Source organism: Erpetoichthys calabaricus, chromosome 3 (genome assembly GCF_900747795.2).
Source record: "Erpetoichthys calabaricus chromosome 3, fErpCal1.3, whole genome shotgun sequence".
Classification (NCBI taxonomy): domain Eukaryota; kingdom Metazoa; phylum Chordata; class Cladistia; order Polypteriformes; family Polypteridae; genus Erpetoichthys; species Erpetoichthys calabaricus.
Window position 1 is genome coordinate 68235298 of NC_041396.2, and position 23155 is coordinate 68258452.

The 23155-nt window shown below is 38.6% G+C and overlaps 1 protein-coding gene across 1 annotated transcript in view; it reads right to left on the minus strand.

Annotated features, from left to right (window-relative positions):
• Window positions 1-22755, minus strand: part of LOC114648087 (probable E3 ubiquitin-protein ligase RNF144A-A) — a 63574-nt gene extending 40819 nt beyond the window's left edge. The window contains exon 1 of the mRNA XM_028796903.2: window positions 21940-22755. The gene's annotated coding sequence lies outside the window, so the exon portion shown is untranslated. The remainder of the gene's footprint in view (window positions 1-21939) is intronic.
• Window positions 22756-23155: the final 400 nt, after the last annotated feature.

Below are 23155 nucleotides of genomic sequence, written 5' to 3' on the forward strand. Positions count from 1 at the left end.
GCAGAAGCTTATCAAAACAATGCCACAGCGAATGCGTGCCGTAATCAAAGCTAAAGGCGGTCCAACGAAATATTAGAGAGTGTGACCTTTTTTTTTTTTTCGTGGCGACTTTTTTTTTTTGGCCAGGCAGTGTATAAATGGTGAGCACAAGATAGTATGTGGAGGGCACATGATATAGTAAGTTACATACACACTAAATTGTTTCCCAGAAAAAAAAAAAAAATACATTTTATCCCTCAGGGACTTCATACGAGTGTGTAGACTGAAAACTGCAAACAAAGCATGCACCTAAACCATCCCACAGTCCTTTAATAAATGCCCACCGGTCATTTTTTTTAAAATCACTGTGCTACAAGAGATGGAATTTATGTCAAATGAAGCGGCATAGCCTTGGTAAAATCATAATTAGGTAGCCCAGAAGTCAACTTTTGCAATTTTCTAATCTAACTTTATCTTGTACATATAGGAAAAGACATTAATTGGTGAAAGGATCCATTTAATGCACTTCATGTGTAATATCAAATTATTATTATTTTATTTTATTTTTTTTTTTAAAAACACTCAAACTGATCGATTAAATCCACAAAATAAATGACCAGTTTAATCAATCATCAAAATAATTGTTAGCTGCAGCTATAGATATATACTCTTCCACCAATGTCATTGACACATCTGAATAATAAACCGTTATTCAAGACTCTTGTTTATAGACTACAGCTCAGAATTTAACAACACTTAAATGTCACAGATGACCACCAAACTCCGATTTTGGACTTGGCACCACCCTCTACAGTTGAAATTTGGACTTTCTATCAAGTAGACCTCAGCTTTATGGACTGGTAGTATCCAATCCTTCATGTTGACCCTCAACACAGCCTCTACACATCTACACAGGGTAGAGTGCTGAGCCACCCTCTCTACTTCTTGCTCACCTCCAACTGTTTGGCTGTGATGCGCAGGTTGCCCACAGATGGCATCATCCTTTAAGGTACCCAGACAAAAATAGCCATGTACTAAGATGGAATAGTGCATTGAAAACACATAACAGAGGTTGGTGCAAAAGTGCTTTTTGCATTTTTATTCAACGATAAGTGACTAAAACAGAGTGCAGTGCTTCTTCATTAATAAATAAATAATCCATATAATCAAGTGCATTTGTGAGGAAGTTAAAATGGAGTAAATAAGTCAATAATAATCCAATTAAAAAAAAAAAAAACCCAAGGTAAAAACCTATTTTAATAGTTTTAATTTAATAGTGCCATCTCTCAGTTCCTTCATGAAGCTTCCCCAACCGCTTCACATTCTTTTCTTCTCACTGGCTGCCAAACCCATTCTGTCCTTTTACCTTCCTTCCGAGGTTATTTTAGATCCTATTCATTTTTAACCAGACTCCTTTTATTCCTTTTTTGGTGCAGGTGCTCTGCCGAATAACCCATGGAGTGTCAATAATAAACATCTGAACTGATCGTGACTGCACTTTAAGAAGGAAATTGACTCGCTCTCCCACTGTACACCCTGCGGCTACACAGGTTTACAGCAGCATACACCCTCAACCACTAACTAGAGCTGCAGGTTTTTTTTTTTTTTTTTTTTTTTTACACTTTTACTTATTAGCTTCATGTCAGTGGTCAGACAATTCCAGCTCCATCACTCAGTTTGGGAGAACACCAGTATCATAGGCCTGATCACCAGAAATGACAAGAAAGCTTACTAGAGAGAAGTTTACCTGCAGACAATGTGGTGCCAAGACAACAATCTCACCCTTAATGTCGGCACAACCAGAAGGCAAACCACACTTTCATCTAAATTAGACAGAAGATGCTGTTGAGAGGGTGATTGACCATTACTGATTAAGTGAATTGTAACAATTTTTGCTACTGTCAAGAAGGCTCACCAATAACCTCTGCTTTCTCAGATGTCTGAGGAAAGCTTAGATTTCTCCAACTGTTCTCACCAAGTTCTGCTGGTGCACTACAGAGTTCATCCTTATTGCCTGCATCACAATGAGGTATGGCAACTGTTTGGCTCAAGAACATAGCACTGAAAGGGGTGATGAAGGTGGTATAGAATATAACTGGCACAGAGCTGCCTAGGTTAAAATACGCATGGCCGAAAAAGATCTCAGCCATCCTGCAGTCAGTCTTCCTCACTCTTTCCTTCTGGCAAACAAGACGGAATTATTGGCACTCACACCAGTAGAATTAGAAACACTTTCCATCCAAAAACTGCAAAATTACAGAACAGCCAATCATAACAAAATGAAAATACTGCAACACAAAAAACACTGTGCATTTAACACACACACACACACACTGACCACTTTATTAGATACACCTGTTAAACTGCTTGTTAACGCAAATATCTAATCAGCCAATCACATGGCAGCAACTCAATGCATTTAGGCATGTAGACATTATCAAGAGGCGGCACGGTGGCGCAGTGGGTAGCGCTGCTGCCTCGCAGTTGGGAGATCTGGGGACCTGGGTTCGCTTCCCGGGCCCTCCCTGCGTGGAGTTTGCATGTTCTCCCCGTGTCTGCGTGGGTTTCCTCCGGGCACTCCGGTTTCCTCCCACAGTCCAAAGACATGCAGGTTAGGTGGATTGGCGATTCTAAATTGGCCCTAGTGTGTGCTTGGTGTGTGGGTGTGTGTGTCCTGCGGTGGGTTGGCACCCTGCCCGGGATTGTTTCCTGCCTTGTGCCCGGTGTTGGCTGGGATTGGCTCCAGCAGACCCCCATGACCCTGTGTTCGGATTCAGCGGGTTGGAAAATGGATGGATGGATGGATGGACATTATCAAGATGACCTGCTGAAGTTCAAGCGGAGCATCAGAATGGTGAAGAAAGGCAATTTAAGTAACTTTGAATGTGGCAAGCCAGACGGACTGGTCAGAGTATTCCAGAAACTGATCTATTGGGATTTTTACACACAACCATCTCTAGGGTTAACAGGGTTGATGTCAAAAGGTCAGAAGAGAGTGACCAGACTATAGCACATTAAGGCAAAAGCGGGTCCAACCTGGCACTAGCAAGGTGTCCCTAATAAAGTGGCTGGTGAGGGGTTATAGTATTTATTTATCATACACACACACACAAATTTAACCATGCATAAGCAGAAAGTGTGTGTGGGTGCAGGGCAGGCATCTTTCTTAGTATTGTATTATTGTCACTATTCTGAAGAGACATGCAAGTAAGAATTTCAATGTACTATACACTAGGGTTGTGCAGTACACCAGTTCTGAAAAATGATGGAAAAGATCAATCTTTAAAATTGTACAGCACTAGTATTTATTAATTTTTGGTACTGGAAGTAAATTGTAGTTTTTAAGCATTTCATGTTCTGTCATTTATTGGTACAGAACTCCAAGGCAACACCCCATCCCTCTTCAATGTAATATACTCATCAAAACTAGCCTGAATCATCCAAGAAGAAGGTCCCCTTCTTCTGTTGAAATTTATGGTACATAATTTTATAAAGGCACTAAATTAACAGGATAAAATTAATCAAGGTGGTAACACTATCTGATGTGCAGTCTCCGTTTCTCCTCCCTCCTGTTTTATGGATAAACATTTCAAGGATATACACCATGAGTTTTTTGGTGCAATTTTTGACACATTTACTACTGGCAGCCAGTTAATGTGGTTACATTGTAAGGACTATTGCCAAAGTAATTTCCTGGTGAACACTGCTAGGCTTAAAACACATTTATTTCAGTAGGCAAGACAACTATGAGAAACTGTACACGATCAATTGTGTATTCTTTAGTGATATGAATGCTAATGGCATAGAAGTTCATTTCCTTGCCAGAGGACTGCCTGAAACATAGATATCCAATGAAAACGCCATTAAAAGACATTTGGACAGGAACCCTGCATATGCAGGCTTGAAAAGAAGAACATGCAAATACTAATAAATAAAAAACTTTATTAGTAACACCCTCTGAACCCACCTCATCAATCCCCGCAGCCCCCAATCCATCCATCATACTCTCCTTATTTGCTATGGATTGCCTAGGGTTCCTGTAAATCTAATCATTCCCCTCTGATTAGGATTCCTCTTAGGTATACAAAGCTCAAAAGCTTAGGAATAAAAAACTATTTTAAGATATGTGATTCAGTTGATCCCTTTGTGGATTTCCAGCTGCAAAACAATACAGTATATATATTACACACACACACACACACACACACAGTGCATCTGGAAAGTATTCACAGCGCATCACTTTTTCCACATTGTTATGTTAGTCTTATTCCAAAATGGATTAAATTAATTTTTTTCCTCAGAATTCTACACACACACACACACACACACACACACACACACAATACCCCATAATGACAATGTGAAAAAAGTTTGAGATTTTTGCACATTTATTAAAAATAAAAAAAATTGAGAAAGCACATGTACATAAGTATTCACAGCCTTTGCCATGAAGCTCAAAATTGAGCTCAGGTGCATCCTGTTTCCCATGATCATCCTTGAGATGTTTCTGCAGCTTAATTGGAGTCCACCTGTGGTAAATTCAGTTGATTGGACAGGATTTGGAAAGACACACACCTGTCTGTATAAGGTCCCACAGTTGACGGTTCATGTCAGAGCACAAACCAAGCATGAAGTCAAAGGAATTGTCTGTAGACCTCTGAGACAGGACTGTCTCGAGGCACAAATCTAGGGAAGGTTACAGAAAAATTTCTGCTGCTTTGAAGGTCCCAATGAGCACAGTGGCCTCCATCATCCATAAGTAGAAGTAGTTCAAAACCACCAGGACTCTTCCTAGAGCTGGCCGGCCATCTAAACTGAGTGATCGGGGGAGAAGGGCCTTAGTCAGGGAGGTGACCAAGAACCCGATGGTCACTCTGTCAAAGCTCCAGAGGTCCTCTGTGGAGAGAGGAGAACCTTCCAGGACAACCATCTCTGCAGCAATCCACCAATCAGGCCTGTATGGTAGAGTGGCCAGACGGAAGCCACTCCTTAGTAAATGGCGCATGGCAGCCCGCCTGGAGTTTACCAAAAGGCACCTGAAGGACTCTCAGACCATGAGAAAGAAAAATTCTCTGGTCTGATGAGACAAAGAGTGAACTCTTTGGTGTGAATGCCAGGCGTCACGTTTGGAGGAAACCAGGCACCGCTCATCACCAGGCCAATACCATCCCACAGCGAAGCATGGTGGTGGCAGTATCATGCTGTGGGGATGTTTTTCAGCGGCAGGGACTGGGAGACTAGTCAGGATAAAGGGAAAGATGACTGCAGCAATGTACAGAGACATCCTGGATGAAAACCTGCCCCAGAGCGCTCTTGACCTCAGACTGGGGTGACGGTTCATCTTTCAGCAGGAGAACAACCCTAACAGCAAAGATATCAAAGGAGTGGCATCAGGACAACTCTGTGAATGTCCTTGAGTGGCCCAGCCAGAGCCCAGACTTGAATCCGATTCAACATCTCTGGAGAGATCTTAAAATGCTGTGCACCAACACTTCCCATCCAACCTGATAGAGCTTGAGAGGTGTTGCAAAGAGGAATGGGCGAAACTGGCCAAGGATAGGTGTGCCAAGCTTGTGGCATCACATTCAAAAAGACTTGAGGCTGTAATTGCTGCCGAAGGTGCATCGACAAAGTATTGAGCAAAGGCTGTGAATACTTATGTACATGTGATTTCTCAGTTTTTTTATTTAATAAATTTGCAAAAACCTTAAATAAACTTTTTTCACATTGTCATTATGGGGTGTTGTGTGTAGAATTCGGAGGAAAAAAATGAATTTAATCCATTTTGGAATAAGGCTGTAACATGACAAAATGTGGAAAAAGTGATGCGCTGTGAATACTTTCTGGATGCACGGTGTATATGTGTATTTATAATGAGAATAGAGGCATGCTGAAATTTTGACTTTGTAAATGATTATATCACCTACATAGGGTTTATAAGAATTAATGTTTGTAGTTTCCTCTCTGAACCGCTTCCCTCTCTCTCTCTCTCTCTCACACACACACCATTAAAACGTTCCTTCCTGTAGATAGCAGACTTATAGTAGGCAACCATGATTCATGTGTCATGACCAAATTTATTTCCATTTAGCCATTTGTTTTGTGAACCATTATATATAAATTAAGGGTCACTATCACATAAATCTAGTCTACTTCAAAATATTGGAATACTCCTAGCCTTTCCACTAAAATATAAGCTTGTTTGATAACTTGCTCAGCGTCACAGTGACCTTGTCTGAATATGAACCTATAAAACAGCTTTTATATTAACGTCTTAATCCCCAAGACTAAACAGTCTGAGCATAGAGATGTTTTAGTAATACAAGAACCATTTGTTCAAACCAGCTTTAAAAATATGTACATACTGCTGCAGTTATTTTTAAACAATCTGCAGAATTGCTATTTTTATTTAACTGCATATTTTCTCTCACCCCATGTTAAAGAAAAAGGTGATCTTTACATTTCTTACAACTAAAAAGGTTAGTTTCTTAAATATGGGAAAGACTGTTAAATGATCAGTCAAGGAATTACATACAAAATAAATACTGTACTTAATCCCTGCAATGTTGCTGTACCCAATGCACACAGGACAAAGCATGTGGCACTACTATCATGCAACATTTAAAAGGTACTTAATCCAGACAATTATATCTCTGAATTGTACATTCAAACAAAGATACATTACTATTGGCATCCACTTACCTCTACAAATGATGCAGTTATTGGACTAACTGAGCAGATAGCTTCATGGGAAGGGCAGAGAAACAAATATCACCATACACTGTTAATCTAGGCAAAGACCTGTGCATATACACCAGTATACTTTTATATTATATGCTCTGCTTGTCTACATTTGTTTTTTTACATTTGACTTGCAACATGAGATTTACAATTTATCCTGGAAATGAAGAAATTGAATATAGCTTTCCTTGAACCACTTTTATACTTTAATAATGTTACACAGAAATTAAAGTGCAGGTTTAACTATACATCTTCAATTCAATTTCACTCTTTTTTTTTTTCAACAATGTGCAAATATAATTTTACCATCTGTAATGTGTTATCAGTTCTTTATTATTCTTTCGCTACCATTCAAATACAATTCTGTCATAATAAAAGTACAATATAGTCTTAAATTTAGGCAGAAAAATATTTCCATTATACTGGGGTCTGTATTTACAATTATTTACATTTTAATCTTGCGTTGATTGTGTTTGGAGACAATATGTAATCTTACTCTACAACTAATTGTTGCCGTCTCTATATTTAAAGGTCATCACCAATGTCAACAAAAAGAATGAAATGCGATGTACAGTGGAACCTCGGTTCACGAACATCTCAGTACACATACAAATCCGTTTACGACCAAAAAGTTCGCCAAACTTTTACCTCGGTTTACGACCACACACTCTGTATATGAACAAGCCAGTTTCCCTTTCGGTTTGTACATGTTCAGTCTCTCCCTGTGCATTTCCTGTGCAGCGAGCAAGAGAGAGCACAACACACACACAGGCAGCATGAGAGAGAGACATGCACACACAGGCAGCGCGAGAGAGAGAGCTGGACGCATAAGGTAGGAAGGCAGTTAAACAATGCACTGGGCTTGATTTTGTTTTCACTTCTGTTTACAGCGATCGGTTCGTAGCATGCGTTGTTGCAATGTTACTTTTCTTGGTGGTTTATTAAACTGAACATTTGAAAAAATCCGCATTTTTTTCCCTGTACTTAAAACTCAAAAAAAAAAAAGTTTAGCCAGTGGTTGGTGGCGCTATTGCGCAAACTATTGCAGTGTTAGTTTTCTCTGTTGTTCAAGGTTTTCTCAGTGTTATTCAATGTTTTTACGTTTAGTTAACTAAACCATAGAATGCACAGCATAATCCATCCATCCATTTTCCAACCCGCTGAATCCGAACACAGGGTCACGGGGGTCTGCTGGAGCCAATCCCAGCCAACACAGGGCACAAGGCAGGAAACAATACTGGGCAGGGTGCCAACCCACCACAGGACACACACAAACACACCAAGCACACACTAGGGCCAATTTAGAATCGCCAATCCACCTAACCTGCATGTCTTTGGAATGTGGGAGGAAACCGGAGCGCCCGGAGGAAACCCACGCAGACACGGGGAGAACATGCAAACTCCACACAGGGAGGACCCGGGAATCGAACCCAGGTCCCCAGATCTCCCAACTGCGAGGCAGCAGCGCTACCCACTGCGCCACCGTGCCGCCTGCACAGCATAATAGTAAACTATATTTGTGCTTACAAACTTAAAAAAAAAATTATATATATATATATATATATATATATATATATATATATATATATATATTTACATACAGTTCGTATGGTCTGGAACGGATTAATTGTATTTACATACAATCCTATGGGGGAAATTGCTTCGGTTCACGACCAAATCTGTTTACGACCAGAGATTTGGAACGAATTATGGTCGTGAACCGAGGTTCCACTGTATGTAATTCTTGCTGTGTGGCCTGTACTTTCTTCAGTGCAAGGAGGGTGGCTGTTGCGTCATGCCATATAGAATAGTAGTGGAAAATGATGTAGCTGAATACTCAGTTCTGGTTATCACTATGCCTCATAAACACAATTACATAACAAATCAAATTAAGTTTTTATAAAAACTGTTTAATTACATCTCCCTATTTCTGTACCTGTTAAAAAGTGATTAATTTATATAAACTGCAAATACAACCTTAACTTTCAAACTCTTGCATTTGTAGCATCAACCTAAAGACGGGAATCCATAAGATATGGTTATCCCCTGCAAACTTGTCTGAGAAAAAGAGCAGACTAAAGCTCAATTCATAATTGATCCACAATTGAATGCTCTAATCAAATCAAAGGGAACTTTGCCTGAAACAAGATATATTTTAGGATCCTCTCCTGGAATTGGGTCAGGGATTGGTGCTCACTGGCAAGTTCCATTTGGTCAAGTGTCAGAAACTTTGATTGGGGCTGGGGGAGGAAGGGGTCGTTGCAGTGACTAAAAAGCTCTTTAGCGGCAAAACAACAAGTGTTGAGAAGTTATGACTAGAAATGATAAAGCACTTAATACTGTTGGGTTAGTGCAAGACTGGGTTTGTTGACCACATTTTTAAAAAGAATGATAAAAGGGCATGTTCCAGTTACTACAGGATCAAACACCAAAGCCTCACTGGAAAAGTCTTTGCTGGGATACTGGAATAGAGACTCCATCTGATGGGTGAAGCCCAGATTCAACCTTGCCATGCAACAACAGCCCCACTTCTTGTTCCTACAAAGACTAGCTATTTAGTCTCAAATTTGCAGAGTGACAGATGTGTTCATTATTATTATTTATTCTATCAAGACAGTCCAATTTGTGTGTTGGACTCTGCTAAGGATGCATTTGGTCTTCTCAACTTATTCATGACTTTCATGGACAGGCTATCAAGGCAAAACCAATGTTTGGAGGGTATCCAGTTTGGGAAAGTAAGGATTGAATCTGTGCAACATGCAGATAATGATGTATTTTAGCCTCAGACATTTTGGATGAGAATCCGTACCATTAAATCAGACATTATTGTAACATAATTGTTGGGGATAGGGAAGCCTGGTAAAACAATGCTCATCATATTGCTAATGTTACCCTTCCCAAAAACGTGGAATGAAAAATTGTTTACCACAGTATATTGCATAAAAACTGCATATGTGTACTTTATACATATATTGTATGTGAATTAAATGGTAAATCAATATGCCATAAATAATTTACTTTATAATCTTCAAAAAGTGTATGAATATGCAGAAGACAGTCTGGATTTTGACCTCCACTTAAATGAAGTACTTTGTAAGATGAAAATTCTTATTCATTATACATGTAACATGAAGTTTCTATTGTAAAAATACAAATTTTATTCTAACAGTTTAAAATGCGGCTCCATCGAACTCAAAACAGAGAGCGATAGTCATTTAATTGAGCAGTATTATTAATCAGAATATCGATATGATGCTAAACTGAATTACATGAAAATGATGTGATATAGACTCTTTAAAAAGATTTGAAAGTGGAAAAACATTAAAAATGTCCTACTTAAACTAATCAAAACAAGGAAATGTTATTAATTTTGCTCAGTAGAATTCTCTGGCACTGATTCAAATTTAAATAATCAAGTTACTGATCAGGAAATGGCCAACTGAACACTGAATGTGGGAACATGCATCCGCCAAATGGCTCTGTGCCTAGGTTCAGTCAATAAGAACTTTACTTAGCAGCAATCATACTTGGCAGAACAGGCCAGCACACTTTTTTTTTTTTTTTAAAATATAAATTCTTTGCAATGGCTTGTCTTGTAGCAGCTTTCATCATTTTGTTAAGCCTTCCAACTTTGTTCACTCTAGCTAAAACAGGAAAAGTACTCGAAGTCTGGCAAGAAGGAACTGTATAGCTATGTACGTTGAAGTGTTATTAATCGGCCTGTATGAATCTAATCAGTCACAGTCAAGAAAATAAATATTCAAAATTACTCCAAGTTATACTTTATAGATGGAATGGTACTGTGGTTAGCTCTGTTGCCACACAGTTCGAAGGTACTGTGTTCATTCCCCAGCCCACTTACTGTTTTCTAGGAATAGTTTAGTTTCCCAAAATGCACCAACCATGTACAACCAAATATTTTTAGGATTCCCAGGAAGTGTTGAGAGTGCAAGTCGGTTTTGTGCCTGGTGTCCGATGCTACAAAAATAGACTTTGGCACCCTGTACTCCTGTAACAATAAATTGAGGGTAATGATTTATGTAGGCATATTAATATATACAATAAAAATATAGATGAACATTCATGTATACACACACACACACACACACACACACACACACACAAAGTCAAGTCAAGTTGGGGAGCATGCACTGGTGCAGTGCGTTGCTGCACCCACCACACGACGAAACAACTCGGGATCCAGTTTGCAACCCCCCAGGAAGACACACGGTCCAATCTCACCCTTCGGAAATGACCCTCTATCTGCCACAGCCAGGTGTTATGTGAGCTTCCCCTTGGCCTGGTCCAGCCACTCGGGTCCCCAACAATGAGGATCTTACGAGCTGGATCACCCTCAGGGAAATGTGCCACATGGCCGTAGTGCTGTAACTGACGCTCCCTTACAATGCAGGTAATGTGCCTCATTTGGGACTCCATGAGCAACCGCTCATTCAACACAAAGTCAAACCAACGGTACCCAAGGATTTTCCGGAGAGACACAGTACCAAAGGAGTCCAGTCTTTATCTCAGGTCACTGGATATCGTCCATGTCTTGCAACCATATAGCAAGACAGGTAGCACCAGGACTCTAAGGACTTGGACCTTCGTCCTTTTGCATAGATATCAGGAGCGCCACACAACCCTTTCCAGCGACCTCATGACACCCCCATGCTCTCCCAATCAGTCTACTGACTTCATAGGAAGAGTCACCATACATATACACTTGTTCCATGTACCATAACATTTTATGCATTTGGAAAATTTTTAGTTGAACAAATTAAAATATACAGCAGCAAAAAAATGTACAGTGTATGTATTTTTAACTATCAAGCACCACTGAAGCACACAAATACCTAAAAACTGACATTGTATCTCCTGCAAAAACACTTTTGGGCGTTTATATTGAAAACATATTGAATAAAAGTATGGCTCTATTTATACGATGAGCCAATCTGGTGCACTACAAATTGTGATATTTACTTGATAGCTCTCATTGTGTCCACTTTAAAATCTTGCAAGGAATTATGCCTCAGGCATTTTTTAACAAAGCTATAAGGATTCAAATACCTGTGGTATTTCTTTAATTGTGCACCACAAAGGCAATAATATAAATGCCAAAATTAACCTGCGTTTGCTTTTCTATGACTAACACCTTTACTCAAGTTTGTACTAGAAATCTTTACTACTCAGTTAGATGCAGTTATTGGTATGCCATTCTGCCTCTCTGCAAGATCCATTTGATAATATACACAGTTTTAAGTAAAAAGACCTCCCAATCACATTTTTGGCTTCCAGTGATGAAAAGAAACTTTCTATAGCACACAATTTTTTATACAATATAGACCTTTTAAGAAAAAACTCTTGAAATTGCTTAAGCACAGCTGAACTATGGAGTCCTAGTTAAAATACACAGGGTACAGTAACTGTTAACATGTTTAACCCACGCCCTCAAAGGTGTAAGCAAGCAAAAAATAACAGGCTGTATCTGTAGCTTTGTTAGACTCATTAAAACTAATCAATAAAGAATATTCTTCTGTGACATGCCCAGCCAGGTCAGTCCTGTTTGTTGCAACATTACTCTTAAGAGGAAGGTAGGCTGAGCAAGCAGTAATAAATGTGAACACGTCGGTTTTCTCCACTTAGATCACCCTCTAATATTAAAGAGTTAAGCAGGAGTTGCAGCACATAGCACATTCATACAACGTCTACACTACAAAATATACTACCATTCAAACATATTATTACTTTAAATATGTGGTTTCACCTGCGGTGGGTTGGCACCCTGCCCGGGATTGGTTCCTGCCTTGTGCCCTGTGTTGGCTAGGACTGGCTCCAGCAGACCCCCGTGACCCTGTGTTCGGATTCAGCGGGTTGGAAAATGGATGGATGGTTTCACACCTCAGTGGGTCTGTAGCAGCAGAGCAATATGAAATCAATGCTTAGAAACTCTAATGCTGCTCATGCAGGCATGGTGCATCAAACAAACGTTTTCACATGCTTTCCACACATTCCTCACTATAGCACTGTGTGGAAAGCCTTGGAAAAGTGAACTGAGAAAAATAAACAGGCCAATATGGCTGTGTAGCAATTACTACCTCTTCCTCCTAACTCAAGAGTGCTAGGTTCAAATCCCAGTCCACTAATGCTCTCTGTGAAGTTAACATGTTCTACCATTATTTGGGATGTTATAGAAAAAAAACACAGTATCAGAAACAAAATCTTACAAGTTCGTCCGACAGCGGATTTCTAGATAAGCCTGGTATGAGGAAAAAGTATGTCCCAGCCCATCCAGAAATGGTCCCTGCCTTGAGAGAAAAATATTTACAAAAAGCACTGAGGTTGCCTTTTGGGTTAGAGGGCCTACAGACTACTGTACCTCACAGTCACTGAATACATAAACATTTTTCAGGCTAAATATAACGGTTAACTGCAAGACAACATTCATATGCATTTCCATGATAAAGTGCACTGTTAGCAGATGTGACTTGCAAGGATTGAAGCGCCTTTTTTGTGGTTGCTTTTATGGTTTGCCATCCTGACAAGGATCAGAAGGAATACAGGTTAGTTAGTAAGAGAGCAATAGGGTGAGAATAGCAAGCAAAGGAAAAGAAAGAATGCAAGAGGCGGGCAGGTCGAAAGTTGACATGTTTTATTATTTTGGAAGTGTCCAATGGGTAGCAGTAGATAGCGCTTATATCAGCATTCAGAATAAAAAGCCAGTCGGCACCTGTGGTCTCTCCCAGAAAAGCAGGATCGTTACATTACCAAGTCAGGGTCCACACAATCTGCCTAATTTTTTCTGATCCATAGATGCAGCTATATTTTAATAAATTATTTTTAATTAAACCTTATTGATTTAGACACAATGATTTAAACCAGCAGCCATGCAAGATGGAGACTAATTGTGGGACATGATATGTTGGCTGACATATTGACAAGTAGGCCTGGGTAAGAAAATATCGATTTTCTAATTAATTATTATTTTTCATTTAAATGATTCAGTATGGATTCTTAAATTCTCAAGATGCATCTCTTGAATCTCTATCTTGCTCAATTACTATATGTAGATTTTTGCTTATCTTTGTGTTTGGCATCCAGTCCAGTAGATGGCACTAATGCACCTGTTAAGGCTTTCTATGTAAAAAGCACTTTATCTCACATAAAATGGTGTGTCCTCTTTAAATGAAATCAGTGTCTTAGACACTTAAATCAGATGTGTGGACTTACTACAGATTCAGACGATGTACTGGTAAAAACAACTGGATAAAAGAAAAGCCATATGTAAGCTGTGCAACTTTTGTTAATTATTGTTGTTACCACAAATTTGAGAAATCATTTACCCCGATGTCACCCATTTACATAATCTCAGTTGACATCCAAACAAGTAGAGCCTAGGCTAAAACAAGCATCCATTTAGTTCGCCTCATGCCCATAAAAATAAATCTATGGCAGGAAAATGTTTGCAACGCACATCACCCAGCAAAACAACCAGGCCTGTGATACAAAAGTAAGCATATACACAAAGCAGCCGATTTGAAATTTCTCCAGAATAGCTGCATTATCAGTCATGATGGTCGGTTCTTTTATGTCCCATTCATTCAATGCTGCTGTCAACAAGCATCAGCTCTAGATCCTCATTTTAAAATGCTTCCTTTTTGTCCGAGGACTGTCAGGAAACATTTGAGACAGATTAATGTGACTGCTACAAGTGAGCAACTGAAGATGTGTAACTTGAACTATATAATATGTAATATGTGATCAGAGCTGTAAGGCAGCAGTGCTAACCACTGTTCCACCTTTCCTCAAGCAACAACAGATGTAAACAAAAACACCACAATAATCAAGTAAATATAATACAGATCATTGTGCTCACAGAGCCAGTGTGGGACAGGCTCATTCCAATGTTTGATGCAGCTCCGAGCACACCTAGTAGTTCTTTTGCACTTCTGATTTATCTAGGTAGAAACATTTATTACTACTATTAAAGGTGTGCCCCCCACCCCCCATTGGATGTTTTATTTCATAGCATGTCCTATGTTTTCTGATGAGTGGGGGGGGGGGGGGGTTTGGGATCACAACTGGGTAAACTTGCATGCATACTTAGTCAAGCAGTGCTGCACTCCCAGCTCATAAGAACTCATGTTATATATCCGGTGATACTCCTCAAATGAAAATTTTGCAAGTATTCTTCTTCTTTTTTTTTTTTTTTTAAAATACATGCAGGGTGGAAATACAGTTGCATTTCTCAACCTTTAAGGGTTTGGGACCCATTTTTACCTTAAGCTCACAGATAACCCACATACAGAAATAGAACAACCAAGGGGTTTTGAAAGAGCTGCAAGTGGAAGAGCAGGGTCTTACGCTTTAACCTCATTCCTTTCGCCAAGAGGGACAATTTTTTTTTTTTTTTATATAAAAAAAAAAAAAAAAAACTCGTGTTTTTTCAATGGCCACATTGACAACGATCTTTCAGTAAGAATCCAAGAAAAACTTGTACATGGCTGCTACAGCTCCGTGATGTCATGCTGACCTCACAAATCATCATGGGGCATTTTGATGGAAGGAAAAAAAAACAAAAAAAAAAAAACAACCATGCCGAAGCCTACTGCACAGTTTATTTCCAGGAAAATATGCTGTATTTGTCTATGATCTTGTTCGCAGAGTATTTGCTACTAAAAATGCTTTGGCAAATTTCACTGATCAACAAAGTTGTGAGAAGGGATGGTGATTTTTTTTTTTTTTTTTACAAATTGCTGTACCACTTCTCAAATGGAAGGCTATGTATGCAGGATTAATTTCAATATTTATTATTCTATTTCGCCGATACAGCGCAGAATACTGTACAAATCTTAATCTGTTTTTGCTCCAATTGTAAAGTGGCTTGTTTATAATCACACAGCGAGTCAGAGATAAATTAAACTGGCAACCTTGTAATTTAAAGATCAGTGCCTTAGACACTGCACCACACTTTCTGCTATTAAATCTCATGGCCTTGAACTTTTCATGTAGTAACATCCATCCATCCATTTTCCAACCCGCTGAATCCAAACACAGGGTCACGGGGGCCTGCTGGAGCCAATCCCAGCCAACACAGGGCACAAGGCAGGAACCAATCCACCAGCAAAAGAAAATCTAATGTCTTTCCCCCACCCACCCCATTTTTGCCCTACTGTTGATGCTTTACCATAACAAATATTCTTCAAAAGTAATGAGAAATAAACAAATGACACTTGTTATTACATTTGCCATTTTACCTCTCTTTCAGAGACTTACATTTTATTAGGTATTTAAGCCTAGAGAACATTATGAAATTTGCAAAAAAATCCTAGCTTTTAGGTTATTTTTGCGTGTTTGTAGCTAGGTTTAGATTCCATATGTTATTAAATTGTAATTCCCCTTCACCTTTGTATTGCAAGATGTCTAATATATTACTAGATTTTAAATTTGAAAACACTTTATGTGGGTCATATTTCAACCACTGTTTCCTGTATCATATCCAAGAAAATGGAGCATTCACCCCCCACCTGCCAAAAATCATCTTTTATTTTACCATGTATATTACCCTGAATACTGCAAAGCTTGTGGATCCTCAACACAATTTTTTCTGTTCATGCAATGTAATTTAAATCAGAACTGTTGCTATCAGGGGATACACAGAAGCCGTGGAGAAAGTACTGGAAGACACTAAGAGACAATTACAAAGCAATGAAACAATGCACTGAATCACCTATAGGAATGATTTACACCTGGCATTTAATGTTGCTTGGATATACACCAGATTCTTAGGACTAGTAGTTGTCTATCAAGTAAATGGGCAGATTTAAAAAAAAAAAAAAAAAAAAAAAAAAAAGGACTTCCCTTTTGTAAATGGGTTACTTTTAACCACACACTAAAATTTTCCACATTCTCAAATGTCTGTGGTCAAGGTAAAATTAATCAACTGAATTTCCTTTTCCAGGATAAAGTAAGTTAGTTATGTAACAAAATATAATAAGATAAAATCTACAGTGAAAATATCCATATTAATACACACTAATATATATATATTCACGGCATTCGTAGTCTGGTGTCACAATCTGATTGTATGGGTGGTTACCTACCAGGTAACGCTTGTGGTACACACACACACACACACACACATTGTGGGATATGGCTGGCCGATCATCCCAGCCAACACCCCCAGGCTGCCAGATGGAGCTCTCCCTGCAGCATGGAAGTGCCCCGAATACCAGCAGGGAATCATGGACGATGGGAGTTTTTCTCTGCTGGATACCACAGGGGCCAACAGATGATGCTGCAGGGAGGCCCAGGGAGTTCTTTGTGCCCTATAACCCAGAAGTACGTTGTAGGCAAGGCGACAAAGGAAATGACTTTTTATCTGACCCGGAAGTGATAAGGAATCACATGGACAGAAGGGTTGGAACCACTTCCGGGTCAGGGAATATAAAAGGACGATGGGGAAAATCCCAGACACTGAGCTGAGCTGGGTGGAAGGGTGGCAACGGGTCTGGGAGTGTGGAGAATTGTTTAATTATTAGTTATTGTGTAGTTGTAGGAGTATTGTGAAGAGGAGGGTGCTTTGTGCATTAATAAAAATTCAATTATTGGACTTTTACCTGGTGTCTGACGTGTGGTCTGAGGGTTCAAGGGGACCCTAAAACTATCACTAATATATATTATACACACACACACATACATACATACATACATACATATAACACACACACACAGCATATTATATATTATATATATTTGCTGAATCAGTTTCAGGTTATACAGGTACTCCGTCTTATCGATTTCTGGAAGTTGTTTCATTTTAATTCTTAGTACTGGCAAGGTATTGCTTATTAAAATGGTAAAGCTGAAATGGTGTAGAGAATGAGCGGGATCATTAAGGTTATGTTACAATAAGTTCTGCATTTAGCTGATCCATAGAGATTTGATCAACCGCTGTGGCTTACTGCCTTTTTTTTTTACGGATTGCAGATTAACTTTATTTTGAGCATGCATGGTTCCAAAAAACACATCAGACTACAGGACAGAAAACTTGACAAAACAGATAAAAAGAATATATACAGAGGAGTTGTAATATGCGGCATTTAAATAGTTATACAAGTCAATTTATATAAGATCCGAAAGTTCCAAATCATAGTTATCACCTAGTTCAATTTGCTTGTAACACTAAGGCATAATTTGATGTGCCATCATCTTTTTGCAAAGCAAAGCTGCCCAGTATTGCTAGGTTGTCAAAAATGGATAATACTTGTATGTAAAAAGTTTTTTTCTAATGAATACAGTGAAATTCTTACTTGAATGGCTAAGGTGCAACATCTCGCCACCCTTTGGCACCATGTTAACAAGCATTAGGAATGGTCATGTCAGGAAAAACCGTTATTCAGATTTTCAATTCATTACCCGAAAAATATTCAAAAAGATTCTCTTCAACACCACATTTTATGTAATGTACTTTTTGGCATGTGTTGAAAAATCATTTAAAGTGGTACAGTAAACACAACAGTTTCACTGAACATGCTGGAATAACCAGCTACAGCTGTAGTAAATGGTTACAAAAGTCTTTGCTATTTCATGCATGCTAGAGGACTCCCTTGCAGGTTCTGTTAGGGTATATTATAACCTGCCAGGGCAAGAAAGGGTGCTTTTCCTGCAGTACCGAGATCTGCCCAGTGAAGACAATTTAGGTCTGCCCATTCCAGTCCCCACCAACAAACAAGAACAAGTCACAGGATGAAGATCCACTAAGCCAGACCACTTGAATTTATTTTTGAATTACGTTGAAGGGACCTGCACTATTGATGCTCTTTTTTCATTATTTTTTTCCTTGTCCTGGAACGAATAAAAAGATTGACCTGGTTGGTGTCACTAAATTTCTTGGCTGTCTATACTGTCATAACTGCACACAGCCATACTATTCATGCACATAGTATAAAACTCTTTGCATTAAAAATTATGGATCACTTCTAAAAACACTTCTCCTGCTTACAGGTCCACATTTCTATATAAACCAAAATGTCAACATGATCACATCCAGTTTAGAATGAGCCCATGCCATGAAAAACACCTTTTCTGTTGCCAAGGAGGTAGAAGGCATCATTAAGTATATTTATAGGGTAAACAGTATCAGTCGCAGAAACTTAAACTTCTGCCCTTTCCCCAACATTAATACAATGTGGTTTGCTCTGTTCATCTGTCATCACTGTGTCATTGTGTGATGAAAAGACTAGCCATTGATAACTGACCTGTGGAAGGGAAAGGAACTTCTTCTAGGTCCTTTGTTTTCAATTGCTGTAGTTGACTTAAATACTAGCTTTACACAGAAAAGTTTGTGTCATACTCATTTTCCTCATCTCTTTGATGTCCTTCCATTTTTCCTTTACTGGACCAAACCATCTGATGCAAACTCTAGTGGATTAAAAAGGGTCTAAATTTTGAGACTGCATAGAACTTACACTATTTTTCTTTAAATAAAAGCATAATTTACTATTTCGTTTATTTTGGAGACATGAAAAATTAGGAGTCATCCCTACCATGTATTGGTAGTAAGATGTGGACCTTGCCTTGAAACTTCTGAATTCTTCCTTTCCATTAATGCCCTGCCTTCTATTAATTTTTTTCTCTTTTGCTTGAAAAACTTCATTGCACTTCTCACAAGCTCTATTCGAATAGATATTCTAATTAACTGTGACATGCAATTTTATCCAAGGTTACAGCTACATTTTTTTTTTTTTTATAGAACACACCATGCACACTGGTCACTTAGTTAAGTGCATTTGATGGCATTTCATTTAGGGATGCTTTCTCCCTTGTTTTGACCACTATCTTCAGAAAAGGGGCATATATTTCTGTACACATTCATCTGTATTACAGTATGTTAAATTATCTTGATTTCTCAGTGAAATATCGGTGCACTGTTCCACCTTTACACCACTCCCCAACTCCCCTCAGAAAAAGCAAAGTAAACAGAAATAACCATCCAGGAATATCCAGCCCACCATAAATACAAAAATATTCAAAATTTGCAACAGGTTTTCGATGTCTTACAGCTTCAGAAGACTGAAATACACAAGGAAATCACAGAAATTTGAAAAACAAAAAATGTAAAATATTCAGCCTTTTAAAACATGCTCTCAATGAACTGTAATAAAGACAGTGCTCTATTTTTGATTCCAAGAATAAGTGAGACTTAATCAGGTTTTGCAGTATGTAGAGTTAAGTCATAAAGAAAAAATGTATTGAGTCAAAGAACAAAAAAAACACCACCATAATAGCAGTTCTGCCTGTCAATAAAATTGGAAAGATATTTACATCAATTAGCCATTTTAATAAAGTCTTGCTTATCATGGTGCTGGAGTGTAGTGATGTGTTACATGCCGATTCGACCTTTCCCTGTACACATGACAAAACTTCTACTACTAATAATAATACTACTACTAAATGACCCGAATGCTTGCATCATTAACTAATGAAAAGTACTGCAAACCAAAATATTGTCAATTGATACTCTACAAAAGACTCATTGCATATATTTAACAAATTAGAAAATTTGCCTCCGCTTCCATTATAATTTTATTTACTTTGATTTATAATGAGGCTTGGGATTGTGTTTACAGCGGATATATAAATATTCAGTGTGACCAGTTTTGTGAAAAATATACTTTTTGTTTACATTACAGGGGGAAAAATAATTTTTGTATTACTTTAGCATTTTTGGAGGTGCCCAAAGTCTTTTAGCCTTAAAGCAGTGCTAGAACGTATCACAGAACTTCTGACCAGTTTCCTACTTTATTAGTTCTCACTTAAAAATGTATTATTAACAGGACACATTTTCCTTTGATTCTAAATTAGTCTGATGTAAAAAAGATATTCAATAGTAAAAAGATATATTATTATTATTATACATTTTATTACTAAAGCAGACTGCAAAAGACATGTTGAAATACCTGAACACTATAAGGGTGATAAAGATGGGACACAGGTGAGATGGATTTCCAAGTCACAAATAAAAATTACCATAAAATTTTCACCTTAGTTCAATATTTTGACAAAGAAATATATAGTAAAAATACAAGACTGGCAGCAAAGCAGGGGCAAAACCTTCACAGAATACCATGAACCTGTGTTTAATTATACAAGATCAAATGAACGATTATAACCAATATTGACACTGTACAGTGTTTTCCATAGCCCTTAAATAACGGAACAGTTGCTATAATGTGAAGAAGCAAAATGCCTTCTAGACCGACATAAAAACTAAAAATTTGGTATACATTCTGTTCATTCCAGCCACCCAAAATCTATCCATCACTCATATGAGCGCTGAAGAATGTGAGAAGTGACGCTTGGATTTGAAACACATGAGGAACGATGCACTTAAAACACACTATCATGGAGCTTCCCTCTCAAAAGCTGCTGATTAATAAAAACAGATTATGGAAAATGTATTAACTTGAGGGATCCGCCAAAAAAAGAACACCTAGAATGCTTACAATCATTTAAAAAATAATAATAATTGAAGATCGACCCAACATGATTAGAACAGGCAATGATTTTTCTTCATTTTTTTTTCCCCCCCTTTACATAATTCTTCTCGGGGAGGTTTAAATGAACGGATTATGAATCCTAAAATAAAAAAACTCGTAAAAAGTATGATAGAATGCACCAAAACTATTCAGCATGAAACTGCCGTCCAGTCCTCAAAGTAAAATCCCCTTTATTCTATAAATTTCCGCTTTTCCATTTTCACCAGAAATCCCTACAGGCCTTGACTAGCATGATGCCAGCATCCTTTATCTTTCAATCTGCTGCGCCAGTCTTCTGTCGAGACTGTAATACTTTATTCTCGTACTTGAAGAAATTCAACGTGACATCCAGTACACCTTCACCTGAGGCGATGATCTCAGTGCTTAATCAGGGCCGGCTACTGCGCTTATAACCAAACACTACGAACTGAACAGCTTTCTTTCACACTTACCCACTTCTTCACACGTACTGTACATAAAAATGATCTTGAAAGCTGGCACAATCCCATCGCTTCGCCCCATCGTCAATTTTTACTTTCACATACATCATGTTAACATCAGATACAGATTATCTTCCCTTTTCAGATTTTACAGCAAAAATCACCCTGCAGTACCTCTGCTAACTTGCTTGCTTTATTAAATTACAGTATTTGTTCGCCCACAATTAAAAGGGGTGGCTCACCTCCTCTCTTCAATCCTTCGATCGCTTCCTTATTCTCCGTTTAGGCACACACGTCCTGCTCTCCAACCCCTGCGTGTAGTGGTGGTGATTTTCCGAGCTTTGAAGAGATTATCCTTCCAATCAGATTAAACAAGAAAATGATGGTGCCTGCAATTGTATCGCTAACTGGATGCAAAAAGTAACATACGGTTACAGTATGGGGCACCACTCCCGCCCGTGTCCTCAGCGGTCTTTAAAGCCAAGAAAACCGAAGAGAAAAAAAGACAAGCTCACAGCGTTCAAATCCACATCCAGATCCTTAAATCATTCAAATCAGACGAAAACAAATCAAGTCACAGCACCTTTTTCTCGAGTCGCTCCTTATTACGCGTTTTACCCCACAAGAGTAGCGAAAAAGGGAACCGTTCCTATTTCCTGCCAACCATCGGGGTGACGTCCATATGTCGTTTGCACCTTACTCATTTCATTCTTGATCTTGAATGTACAGCGAGCGACGGCTCTGTCAAACACAGGGCACCTAATTGCTACATTATAAACCCCCTGTTAAAACACGGTCGCACGAGCAGACTGGAAAGACGCCATTAAGTCCGTGATTGCAAAGAGTGACAGACGGTGGAGCTGCAAGGACTGCAGACATAAACGCTGCAGCCACAGCAGGGGAGGCGCCAATGAGTGGGTACTGCCTCCTGCAGGCCGCTGGGCCTCGTTACGGCCTAATAACGGTGTCAGCGCTGCCAATAACGTCGTGTGTAGACTGAGAAGTGTCAACTTCAGTTTTACTCAATCAGTTCGTTTTTCTTTTACTTCAACTAATCTGACAAGCTGCTTGCTCACTTACATGACTTATAATACCCACATTAATGTTTAAAATTGTTTTAAGTGTGCGTAAGTTCACGGTGGATTTAAACGTACTTAATTGAACCAGTTTCAGCTGTATATAAATTTAAGGATGAGTGAAAGCAGTACGTGTGGGCTCAGTCTTTTGGAAGGCAGTTTATTAATTATTTATTAAAAAAATATTTGGGTGGCCCAGAGAGTAGTGAACGCTCCGATTCTGGGTGGAATGCCTTCTGTAAGAAGCTTGAATGTTCTCTCTTTGTTAATATAATTTTTCCCACTAGTCCTAATATATATTGTACTTTAACTGGTATATTTCAATAGTCTCAATTAGGTCATCCATGATTTCTAAGCTGGTTTAAAAGGTTAGTTATTAAAA